Source organism: Cavia porcellus, unplaced genomic scaffold, assembly GCF_034190915.1.
Source record: "Cavia porcellus strain 051 isolate PalLab524CR breed Dunkin Hartley unplaced genomic scaffold, mCavPor4.1 scaffold_15, whole genome shotgun sequence".
Lineage (NCBI taxonomy): Eukaryota > Metazoa > Chordata > Mammalia > Rodentia > Caviidae > Cavia > Cavia porcellus.
In genome coordinates this window covers 18,260,193-18,273,362 of record NW_026947498.1, presented here as the reverse complement: position 1 = coordinate 18,273,362, position 13,170 = coordinate 18,260,193, and positions in this window count along the sequence as shown.

The window sequence follows — 13,170 nt, the reverse complement described above, 5'->3', positions numbered from 1 at the left end:
AGGAATTTGATATAAATCACTCATCCAAGTGTAAACTTCCTTATATGGTTCAGATGAAATTGTCTGCAATATACAGCCATGGTCCCTACAACTTAGTGAGAGTGAAGTCCTTATTATGATTAGTTGTTTTATCAGTATTTTACTACTGTTCTCTCACATCATTCCACATGTATATCAGTTTGATTCTAAGCTAACATTGAATTTCCTTCATAATCGCTCCATTTATTTAGTAGAGATTTATTGCTTACATGGTCTCAAGCTATAGAAGCAGTACAAAAGCTTAAACCTTATCTTAACCAATGCTTCCACAGGAAAATATTTTGTCTTTAAAGGATTACTTTAATTGTACTTAGTATAATTTAAAAGAATTCAAAAGGAGACTTATCATGAATCATTCTATCAAAAAAGTTGATTTAAAATAAATGTCTCTTTAAGTCGTGTGTGTGTGTGTGTGTGTGTGTGTGTGTGTGTGTGTGTGTGTGTGTGTGAAATAAACTGAATTATCCAAAATTATCCAAAATTGTCACTCTAGATCTCTTGGTCAACAAGTCAGTTGAGATATTTGGAAATAACCCCATCTCAACTCTGTTTTCTCCCCAGAAGAGACTGTAATCGATTTCAGCTTCCCACGGGACAGAGCAACATAGAACATCTCATGAACTCCAAGATGCCTGGCGATTGTGCAGCTGGTATTCCCAGCATCAATAGCCAGCATCACAATCCTGGGCTTCTTAAGACTAAAGTCCCTTTGTTTTCTGCATTCACAGGGCTACTTTCTCACCATTGTAACATAAAATGAATCAAAGGGGAGCAGTAGCCCCCACTGGAGAATGAGCTGCCTTGTTATGCCCATGTGCTCCCCGGCCCTGGCCCTGACAAGCCTCTCTCTATGGGAACCCAGAAAATCTGGTCATTCTCTCACAGTGCTTACCTAGTCTTGCAAAAGGAGTCAGTTGAATGCACCCAGATCTGTATCTGGGAAAGTTTATTGATTTGAGAGGAGTCTGTTCCACACAACTTAATGCTTTGGTGATTCTGCATTCTTAGTTATAATTTAAAAATGATATGATATATCAAGTCACAGTCAGTTATTTAGAAGCAGTTTGCACTAAATCATAGATTTCATCTTATAACTTTATTCACCCCATAGTATAAGTATTAAGATTACAGAACTCATTCCAAACTGTAAAGTCTTTTATTTCCCTAGCTTCACTGTAATAGTGGTTTAATTAATTGAAGCTAATTATTTTTATTTAAGCAAACAATTGTTTTTGAAGCATTTCTTCTTTAAATGGTAGAGTAGGCTGTGCTTTTCTTTGGGACACTTAACTGACCAATGAGAACATTTAAAGCAAACATTATTTATGACATATTTAAACCACTATTTCTACCTGAAGAAAATGCTTCCTATAAAGAATAAACATTTCAGTATTTCTCATTGTTTTTATATAATAATTTGATTGTATAAATATATTCATTTTACTGGGGTGTTTTCCATTATAAGAGTTATATTTTCTATAATGCATATTAATTTCAGAAACAGAATACAACCCAAAATACTAAAAACTGCAATTGAATGTGCTGGTTTATCATGCATTAATGATGCTGTATTTTTGTACTCTCAAATTTACCATAAAGCTTTGGTGACTAGTTCATGTTTACTATGCAATTAATCTTCCTGTACACTTAAAATCATTTAATTATAAAAATCTAAAATATAACAGCAGTCATATCTGAGTTTTGGAATCAATTGTTTTCCTGATTTTTACTAGTTTGCAGTTTTTAATTAATTTAGATACTTATTGTCCAAGAACATTAAAAAAAAATAATCTTTACATTCAAATAAGATCTGAGAGGTTTCCAGTAAAGTAAATGTTTTCTTTTACCAGTCATTATTAACCAGTTGGGAGAAAAAATATTGTCCAATTCAGGGTTTTTTGGAGGAGAGCTATACATAAGTTATAAGACAAAAGATAGATCTGATGGAATCCTTTCATCTTAATAAAGAGGAGACAATCATTTTAACATTCAAATTTTAATTTCTCACTTAGGTTTCTAAGAAATTAATTGACTACTTTGTCAGTTCTTAGTATCCTTTTTTATGTTGATCCTACTTTTTTTTAACGTGTTAAAACTTTCTTTCTAATACTCATTATGACATCTAGGACTTTGAATATAACACCTGTAGAAACATAGTCCATTGCTTTCCATGCATCAAGAATAGTACATATTTCTGTCACAAGTATCAAAAATTGGAGATTTAATTAGCCCCATGTAGGGTGAAAAAGTAAGGCAGGTAGGTGACTTTGCAATAATTTATCCTACAAATAAACCACAGAATTTAAATTCAGATTCATCCTCTTCCCAAAGTCATCACCTAACCCAACTTCAGAGAGTGCAGTTCTCCTGGTAGCCAGGGGGAAAGATGACCCTATTCCATTCAGCACTAACCTCTTGCACAACTGTAGAACTGCTGTAAATTCCTTCTCTGTGTACCAGACTGTCCCACAATGGCCTACAGCCCAATATGTCAAGTGGTTTGGCCTTCAAGCATATTGCTGTGCAGCTATGATCATAGACTTACCTGCTTCCCTTGTGAACTCCTCATTGATCAAAGAGCTGCATTCTTGTTGCTAGGAAGGAGAAAGCTACTGACTTTAGCTTGCATTACATTGCTCTTTTGTACTCAAGTAAGAAAAATAACATAAAAATAAGAAATCTGACCTGTATATGAATTCATTTTTATACAATTTCACTTTAGAATAGCCACAATCAATGACTGTTCTGGTATTCATATTTCACCAGTCACTGGCAGATATTAAAATTGTTTAACCTCTACAGATTGTGTTGTATGAGAGGCTAAATTTCCTGACTTTGACCCCTGATCATTTAGCATGATGCTGGAATTGTATGCCTAGACCCCAGGGAAATTTGCTTTTACTTCCACAAGCTGAAATTTCTCGACATTTCTGTAATAACCGAGAGATCTCCCTTGCTCTAAGGATAAAATTCCATTGCTTAATCTCCCAGGGTTTCCTATTGCCTTAAATGAAGGCCACCAGCTCCTCCAGATAGTGCCAAGTAATATGATGGTGGAGACTGTGGGGGCAAAGAAGAAAAGTGAAGGGCACCATTGATCTTAAACAAAGCCTCAAGTAGAAATACTAACTACCAACTAGTCTTTGTATTTATAGACTAAAACAATTTGGCAGGAAATTATAGGGTATAGAAAGGATATATTTTAGTTACTTTTCTCTGGTTGCTGAGACAAAATACCTGATACCCAAAATTAATGAAGGAAAGGTTTATTTAGCTCATAGTTTGTGGGGGTTTCTGTCCATAATCAGCTATCTCCAAGGCAGGGTGGCATGGTACAAGGAAAACATTTTAAGGCAGCAGAAGACAGCAATACAACAGGAGCAAAACCAGGGAAGAGCAAGCATCCTTTCCTCCTTTATATGGTACGCAGGTCACCACTTACCCTGGGCTGTGGGTTTAGCACTCACAAAATCTGTGTACTCCTCTTGGACAGGGTAAGGATGTTTACAAAATAGATATGTTGGCTCCCTGCTGAGTCTCTTAAACTTCTCAAGTTGACACAGTATATCAACCATAACTGTATATACATTGCAAATTAATATTGCCTTGAGTATTTTATGAGCTAATGTACTTTAAGCAATGAATTGTGCTTCAAAAGAATATGTTCTGATTATTGCCATGCATTGTCTTCTAACTAAAGTGTTACTTATATATTTTTGAAATCACATTGGACTAAGAATTAATTCCATTAAGGGGTTTTATAGTTCTTGTTGATTATTTTTTCATGTTATATAATAACATCAGTGAAATATGTTTTACGTATTATGTAAAAAATACAGTTTTCTCACTAGTTATTTTTATTAACCACAATTTATTCATAATTACTGTGCAACGGAATTGTGTGAAATCCTATACAAGAGACAATGGTGTTGTGTGAAACACAAATGTAAAACAGATGGCACGAAGAAAGTACCCTCTACGAGCACGCATCTCAATATTTGGCTCCATAGAAAAGCAGAGGACATTACACTAAATTTCATTTCACCTGGTACTTCACAGATTTAGCTTTATAAGAAAAATGTAGCTCGTGAAAGAGCTAGCTAATACTGAATGAGAAAAGTGATCAAACATCTTCCTTTAAAATAAATCACTATTAATTGGTGCTTGCATTTTTCTAAATCAAATAGATTCTTTCCCCCCAATGTGTCATTCACATGCTTTGCCATACCTTGAAGGATCATCCCAGACTTCAGCACAGCACACTCCCTTGGTCAACTTAAGCTTTTCCAAAACAAAAGTTAGCCATATATGACCATTTTTAACTGTGCCTTTCTTTTCATCTTCAAAAGTAATCTACTTGAAAAAGTTTCACATCCTTTTATCAATTTCCTTCTATTGTGATCATTCAACAATGGGTTCTATATTTTGTCAAGTTAAATTGTACAATTTGGGGAACAATTTTGCAAAGAAAAGTGGATCTTGTTCCAACCTAGAGAAAATTTCACTTCATTGTAGATGTATGTATGGAACTTGTTCTCTGTATACTTTTCTGGAAAGGATTAGGGTACTGTTTTTGCACACCAAAAACCCCAATAATTAAAATTGTCCCCCATATGTCTCACTTTGTTTGTCTATTTTTTAATAGAAATACTAGAGTTCCCACTTAAAAATTTGGTGAAAAATAAAAGATGATAAGACTGATTATTTTAAGACTATCATAACAGAAATAAGATCCATTCTAATACTATTTTGTGGTAGGCAGAGAGTTGAGATCAACTCCAAACACTAGATAGCCAAATTAAAATTTATAACCCAGAGAAAGACTGAGCAACTTGAGACTTTTATAGGTAAATGTGTACGACTAGAGATGAAATAGTGAAATAAAGAGACTCACATGTATAAAATCATGTTGTCTCCCTAGTGTAAGAAGCTGAAAAATATACCTATAAGATATTTAAGATAATTATATTACTAAGGTCTCTAAATTCATTAAAAGTAAAGATGTGCTAATATTGTTTAGATAATTAAATGCAGATATGTGGTACTTTGAATAAGTAATTTAAAGATAATAATACACAATGAATTAACTATTGTTAGCCTCTAATTATTGTCTTGCTATATTTTTTCTTTAAAATAAAATAAAAAAGGAACACTGAGTATCAGTGGTTGAAAATTTACCTTGATAAGAAATATCAGGAATCAGGAGGAGTCTGTCAAAACTAGCATAGCCCTACTTTTGCAAGTAATAGGCAAGATGATAAAACATAATGTTGCTGAGGTGGAAGACGAGAAACCCAATTATGTATTAAGATAAAAATAACAATTTTTCTATGTATGTATATAAATAAATGTGACAATCTCATGATATTCATGATAAACACATGAGCAGACACACAAATAGAGTGTTTCCCCCTACCCTACTTAACACAGAGAAGACCTAAGGAGTACAAATGGATGCCTAAAGTTACAGGTATATACATGTGTGTGTGTGTGTGTGTGTGTGTGTGTGTTATATAAAACATATATTATACATATATATCTGAGACAAATACAGTTTATAGACATATAAAGATCAGTAACAGTAAGCACTGAAATTGTATAATCCTAGCAATTTACTAATGTAAGTTATGTGAATGTTGTCTCTTTGTCTCAAAATGTCTTAAAAATCTAACTGTACTGGACTCACCATTACTGTGGTGATAACACAGTGCCTGCAGGAAGAGGTGAGGTGAGGTGAGTGGCACGGGCACGCTGACATCATGGTAGGCCACTACTGATCTGCGAGTATACATCCAAAGGAGGGTCATGTAGTCATGACAGTGCCCTTTGATCAGGGAAAAGTAAAACCAGCCTAACTGAAGTTGTAGAAAAATGGAGATAGTTATACATAATTTTGGCCTCAGATTGTTTTTCTGAGTCCAGAGTTTACAGTGTTAGAAGATCTAAAGTATCACAGACAAAACTGGGGAAGAAAAAAAAAAAAAAACCTGCTTGGTTATAGTGTTGTAGAGAGGCAATAGGTCACTTGCAACTGAAATAAAAGAACATTTATATAAAGCTAGAATTAAAATGTAGGAGAATGTAGGAGGAAAACAAAAGATAACATAAAAGTTCTACACTGATGACACAGTAATCACATCTCAAAGATAATTTGACTTAGCTGTTCTTTAGATTTGGATTTCTTACTTTGTAGCATTTAGCACCATTCACTACCTTCCAAAGACAGGAAAACAAGTTGACTATTTCTTCAAGAAAAAAAAAAGGATTACTAAAAAATAAAATAATACATATACATATATATATATATATATATATATATATGGCAAAGAAATTAAGAGTTACAGTATTTTGAAGAAAGTTATTCTGATTTCTAAAATTAACATTGAAAGTTCAGCATTCATATAAATAGCTTTTTAAAAAATTAAGTTATTTTAATGTTATGTACATTCAAATTTTAGAAAATTATTAATCTGTTTCACTCTCTCTCTACCTCTCCCTTTGTTTCTGTCTGTCTCTATTTGTGTCAGGCTTTGTCTCTGTTTTTGTATCTGTCTGTCTTTGTCTTTGTTTCTGTGTCTGTGTTGGCATCTCTCTGTCTCTGTCTCTGTCTCTGTCTCTGTCTCTCTCTCTCTCTCTCTCTCTCTCTCTCTCTCTCTCTCTGTCTTTCTGTCTCAACCTCTCTGTCTCTATCTGTCTCTCTCTGGCTCTGTCTCTCCCACTCTCTCTGTATCTACAGTTGTAGTATGATGACTCCCATGTTCTTTTTACATTTGAGTGCCAGGCTGTGTGTTAAAATGATGAAGTATTTAGAAAAGTTCAAAAGAGAAAAATAAACCTTTTCAATAACAAGAAGGTCTTCTCATTTATTGGTTCATTAAATATTTATTGAAAATGAAAATAAACTAGGCATGTAAGCTGCAGGGATTTGAGAAATTTTAAAAGGATATGTTGATAGGGAGAAGGAGAAGTTATTTTAAAGCTTGTATAAACAGTCTCAGAAGGCTGGTTGGATATTTGAAGAACTGAGAACTAATCGAAAATTGGACAGTATCTGACTGTGTTTGGAAAGATTATTAGATATATATTTCAAAATGAACAATTTGTTTTGTGATGTGTAGAGAACTGATTTCATGAGGCAAGACTAGATGAAAACAATTACTCAAGAGAATATTACTGAATAGAAAAGTAGTATTTAGGACAAGATAGAGGAAGATAACTTCAGATACAATTCTGGGAAAAAGACTGACAGGATTAGGTAAAGAATTAATGATTACTGAATAATGTCGAGGAATGTTCCAGTTGTTTTAAAAAATGGTAGATCACTGAAGGAAAATTTAACCATCGATAATCTAAAAGGTTTGCCATTTATTTGAGCTACTTCTGCTCAACCAAAAAGAAATACCAAGTCTGTAACTGACACAAAGATTATAAAATGACAGCAGTCATTTGCATGGATCAAAATAAATGAATCTTGTACATAGAGGCAATAGCCTTAGCTACTTACCTGAGAATGAAAAGTTAAGGTGGAAAAGTTTATTTTGACTCATTCTTCACAAAAGTCATTAGTTGGCTGCCCGTAAGACAGAGCAACAAGGAAGGGTAAAGCAGAGAAGAAATAGTCCACAACAGGACAGAAAAGAAGCAGCAAGCCTCCCTTTTCCTTTTATCCCATCCAGGCCACAAAGCTTTAGGAGCAGGGTGCCATCCACATGTCAAGTGGGCCTTCTTATTACCCACACCCAGAACTGCACTAAGCCAATCAGTGGGCTAATTTAGTTGCCATACCCTTAATCTATATCTGCACACACTTAAGCCACATTACACACCCTAGATGCAGCCACCTCTGAAAAGTAACATGTATGAGCACCTGAGGCTTTGAGCGAACACTGCCATATTTGTACAACCACAGCCACAATCAAACCTAGTTCATTTATGTCATCTCTAATCAAAGCACTCTACCTAATAAAGATCATCTTTCAATTCTCCCTTACTCCCACCCTTCAAACCTAGGTCACCACTGAACTACTCTCTATCTTTATAGATTTTTTTTATTTTGGGATTTTTTTTTCTTTTAAGTATATATCATGCTCATAACAATAAAGACCTCAGCACATCCAAAGAAACGTAAATCTAGGGCCTGGGGGTTTAGCTCAGCGGCGTAAGCGCCTGCCTTGCAAGCAGGCAGTTGTGAGTTTGATCCCTGGTACCAATAAAAAGGAAAAAAGACCAAAAAAAAAAAAGAAACGTAAATCTTGCAAAGTGAACTCTTATAACATATTTGAGTAAGACCAGAGACCAGGAACAGAAGTATACTTACACTTTAATCACTTAGTTTTTCTTTCTCTTTTCTCTCTTCCCTCTTTCTTGTGGTTTCTAGGCTTGTGTCACTGATCTACTTAACTTAACATTATCACCTAGGGAACATCCATTTTCCCTTAAATTTCTTAAGTTTTTCTTTCTTCTTCCTTGTTCCCTTAATCAGAAATAGAATCCTATTTCAATTTTAGTTCTGAGTAACTTCTTTATCATTATAAACTATAACACATTCTTTCCATTGAATTATATGATCATGATTGAAAGTGTCCTTTTAATAGGAAATACTAGAGAACCCCTCTTTCTCTCCCAGATCTACTTTTTCCATGCGTGGAGAGAACAAAAGGTTAACATGCACAGAGCAGAAAAAGTGCCTCCATTAGAACCTCTACAAGCTGGATTTTGGACCTTCCACTTCCTGTATGCTGAAGAAATAGGTTTGCCTTATTTAAGCCACCACATGGCCTAATTGTGTTCTGAATAGACAAATCAAGATCATTTCAAAGGAAAACTATGTACAGCTTTCCAAGAATCCTGTCCCAACTGAGTCACACGACCAGTGCATAATTGCTTCAGTAATGAGCTGTAGAAACATATGCAAATCATTGTCTACTAGGAAAAAAAAATCGTTAGAACCTCAAGGATCAAGGTTTTAATTGGAGGCTGTTTATCCAGTGTGTTCTAAAATGTCAGACTCCCAGAAGGAAAGAAGTAGTTCAGTCTCCAAAAAAGCCTAAGCACGAAGAGATAGCTGTGTGAGTTCCAGAAATGATAGAAATCTTCTTAAATCCAAGATGTCAATTAAAGTTTCATTAGTACTGGTAAGCATTTAATCTGGATTCAACCATGTACAGCAATTTTGAATAACTTTAAAAGGAATCAGAGTAAGTATAGAAAGATGAAACATTTTAGAGGTAGATTGTAACATAAATGCCTGGTTATTTGAGAAACACATTATTATTATTATTATTATTATTATTATTATTATTATTTGAAAGACATACTTTATTAAGTTTCAGGGTCCCAGGTGTATGGCGGCTCATGAGGTGAAAGCCAAGTCTGCAATGTTACCTGTACTTGACTGGTTATTGACATTAGGTGAAGAGTTGGAAGGTGTGAAATCTGCCAAGGAAACATCTGTGGAGAGCGAGACCATCTGGTATAGGAATTTAAAAGGATTTTTGCTTTGTAATAATAAGAAAATGTTATTTGCAAAAGACAGTTTCAGAGACTGCTGACTGTGGTTCACAGAACCAGATAATGATCAAGAACACGTAGGTAGGGCTCCTTTAGTTAGAATTAGGTTATTTTTGCCTCAAATCCAAGATTTTGAAGGAACCTGAAATTTTCCTTTTAAGATCATTCCTTTATTGTTACAATTAATTGAGGTGAAATAAGAGAGTCATAATTAACAGACACATTGCTATCTAGAAATGTCATCATTTTCACTAGTTAGTAAACACTTTAAGAGACGCATCCTGAGACTTTAGTCCCAGTCTTTACCATGACATCCTATGGTAGCCACAGAGCGAATCCAAAGAAGGCAAATAGAGTCAGAGTCATAGCTGGAGTTTCCAAGTGCTTATTCAACTAAATAATGTCGACTCAACAAAGGAGCTGGCAAACTGTGTGTGCAAGCAACTGCAGTGTTCACTGTAAAGTTTGTAACACAGAGCCACAACTTCGGGATTGTTCAGTCCCTTCCACAGATTTATGCTGAAGGTATAATCATCAAGACTATGATGGTCAATGTGTCCAAATTAGACACAAGAAAGAGAGTTTCATTGTTTAAATGGATGAGTCTGAATTTCAAGGAAACACAGGAATAATTTTTTTCAAATTTCAGATACATGAAAATATTAGTATAAACATTTTCCAAAGCTTAATAACTAAAAATGCACGTGTAATTACACAGATAGCTAAACTTTAGTTCAAAGAGCTCCTCAAAACATAAATTTAAGTGATGGATTTATAGTTTCAGAAAAAAAAATAGAAATGTTGGGGAGTTTATAATTTATTTATTTATTCAGATTTTATATACAATACTTGAATGAATAATTTTTTCCTGAGAGAGTATCTTCCTAAAATTATACATAAAAGAGACAAAAAATGAATATGGTTATTTTACAATAAGCATCTTGTAAATCATAACTTTTTACTCAACATTATGTTATAGGCATTACATAAAACTACAAAACAATGTGATGTTGAAGTATATGGGGAAACAGTAGGCCAACAAAAAGTACACAAGTTGCTTTGACATATGCTTGAAATATTGTAATCTATTATTTCCAGAATATCAGCAGAGACTGACAAGCTTTTGGCATCATAGACAGATAAAGATTTTAGAAAAGAGGCCTGTATTGAGGAGTCAGAGGGCTGCCAAAGAGATGCAAGCACCCTCTGATGAGAACAAAGTGGAAGTAATTTTATCAGGCCTTGCTGGGGAGGAGTTTGGGAGGTGGGCCAAAGGACATATCAACAGCTGGTTGGAAGGAGCAGCTGATAGGAAGGAGACAGAAAGATTTCCTGGGGGCTGAGGGTGGAGCGCTTGGGTGGTTGTGGAGTCTCGGGATTAGTAAGGGCTCCTTGCGCTGGCTAAAGGGGAGCCGGAGGTTTACTTCTGGAACTAGGTGAACACAGAAGTTACTCCTGGGGACATACAGGGCTTCTCTGAGCCCAGTACCAAGTTGGGTAGTTTTGTGTTAGAGGTGCCTAAGACCCAGGCTTTCAGATTCTATCAGCAACTAGACAAAGCTTCATTTTCCCTATTATCCTTTTTGAATTCTGATCTGGGGGACACTGAAAGCTACAGGTAGAATGTGGTAAAATGATAATCTCAGGAGACTTGATCAGCATTTGCCTACATAGAAAATGATTTCTAAGGCTATCATCATAAAATTAAATACATATATATTTTATATTTATTATCAGTCTCATGACACAGAACTCTAAACTCTCTCAGTTTCCCAAATGGCAAGTATCTCTTGTTATCACAAAGAGCCCTTATTCAGGCCGTGTCTGAGTTTATGCTGAAGTAGCTGATTCATGCTGGAGTCCCTCGATAGATTCAGGATAAAATATGGTTTCCAGAAACGCCAAACACATGATTTAAAAATTAAAATTTTACCACCACTACCATGCCGTTGTCTTCTGGAGAAAAGGAAAAGGGACAGAGAAGGGATTTAAATGTCTGAAAAGATTTGTAGAACAGGACCAGAGACAGAACCCAGTGGTACAGCACTGCCTTTCTGGCAAGTGTGAGGTCTTCAGTTCAATTCCGGTAACAAAAAAAAAAAAAAAAGAAACAAAACAAAAACAAACAAACAAACAACAATAATAACAAAAAAAAACAAATATTTGGAAGACAACCAGACTACATACGGATATGCTGAGAAGGTGGCATGCTTCAGGAGACCATACAGACTGTGCCATCCCCTATTCCCTATTATCCTTACTGTAACTGTCTCGCAGCTGGTGGTGTCACGCATTAGACAAACCTGATGAACCTCTCTGAGCTGTATAGTGAAGGCTGAGGAGAGGGATATGAGAGCCTCCAAATGAGCAGTGCCTGTGACAGACACATGGGTTGTTTGGAAAAGGGCCTCTGAGTGAAAGTAAGCTTGTGGGGCAGACCTGTTAACCCATGGAGTCTCCACGAGCTCTCAGAGTTAGACTAGAATTGAAGTGAGTTGTTAGACACTCAGTTAGTGCTGAAGAATCGATGGTTGGGATGGAAAAGTGATACATATTTCATGTTAATATGTTCATAGTACCTACGTTAAAAAGATGAAACTACCAAAGGTGATCAGCTGTAACACGGGCCCCTGAATTTTCCTCTTTGTCCTGAGGAACAGAAATAGCAGATCTAAAATCTGTTGGTAGTGGAACAGTATTCTCAGACTCTTCTCCATAAAAGTTTCTTAATTTGAATTGTTGTTATCCTATATTATATTTGAAGAGAAGTTTACATTTCATAACACTTAGGTTGATAATTTTCCCAAACTGAACTATGCAGTCCAGTAATTAGCTTGCCTTTGATCTGTCATGTTTCTTCATTTGTTCTGGCTGCGAGACATTTACTGGATATATAATTGTGAAGATTGTTTCCTAATTTGTAGTTTACTTTCTTTTTTTTAAATTTTATTTTGAAAGTGATAAAATACAACAGAACAAGACAGAATAAAGCCAACTAAGATCTTACAGTGAAATTGGTACAGAACTTCACAGCAGGTTACCGGGATAACAGTAATAGGTATCACAGTATATTTTGTTATCATTATAACAGTTGTTCTTTCAATCATGTATATCAAAATGAGATGAAATACAGAACATTATAGAACTTATCAAAACACAATATTGAATAGAGCAGTACCATTAATCAGAACAGAGCAAAACAGTAATAAAAATATTTGCCTTCAAAGAGATGGTAGAAGGAAGTCCCCCTTATTTGCTCTGGTCAGCTTCCTGGAGACACTCAGATTTCTGTCTGGGGGGACAGAAAAAGGGGAATAGGGGAAGTGGGGTGTTTGACTCTAGGCCGTGCACCAGTAGGTTCACTATTGCTTAGCAGGCAGGCAGGCTGGTTGTTTGGTTTCACAGCATCCTAAGTTCCAACATGGTGTGGATCTCAGGAGCTGCTGGTAATTCTCCCCCTAGAAGGGCCGCACTCTGCCACACTGCCACTGCTTACCAGGGAGGGGAGGTGCTTGTTTGGTTTCCCAGTGTCCTAAGTTCCAAAATGGCGTGAATCTCAGGAGTGGCTGGTGATTCTCCCCCTGGAAGGTCCACAGTCTGCCACACTGCCACTGCTTACCA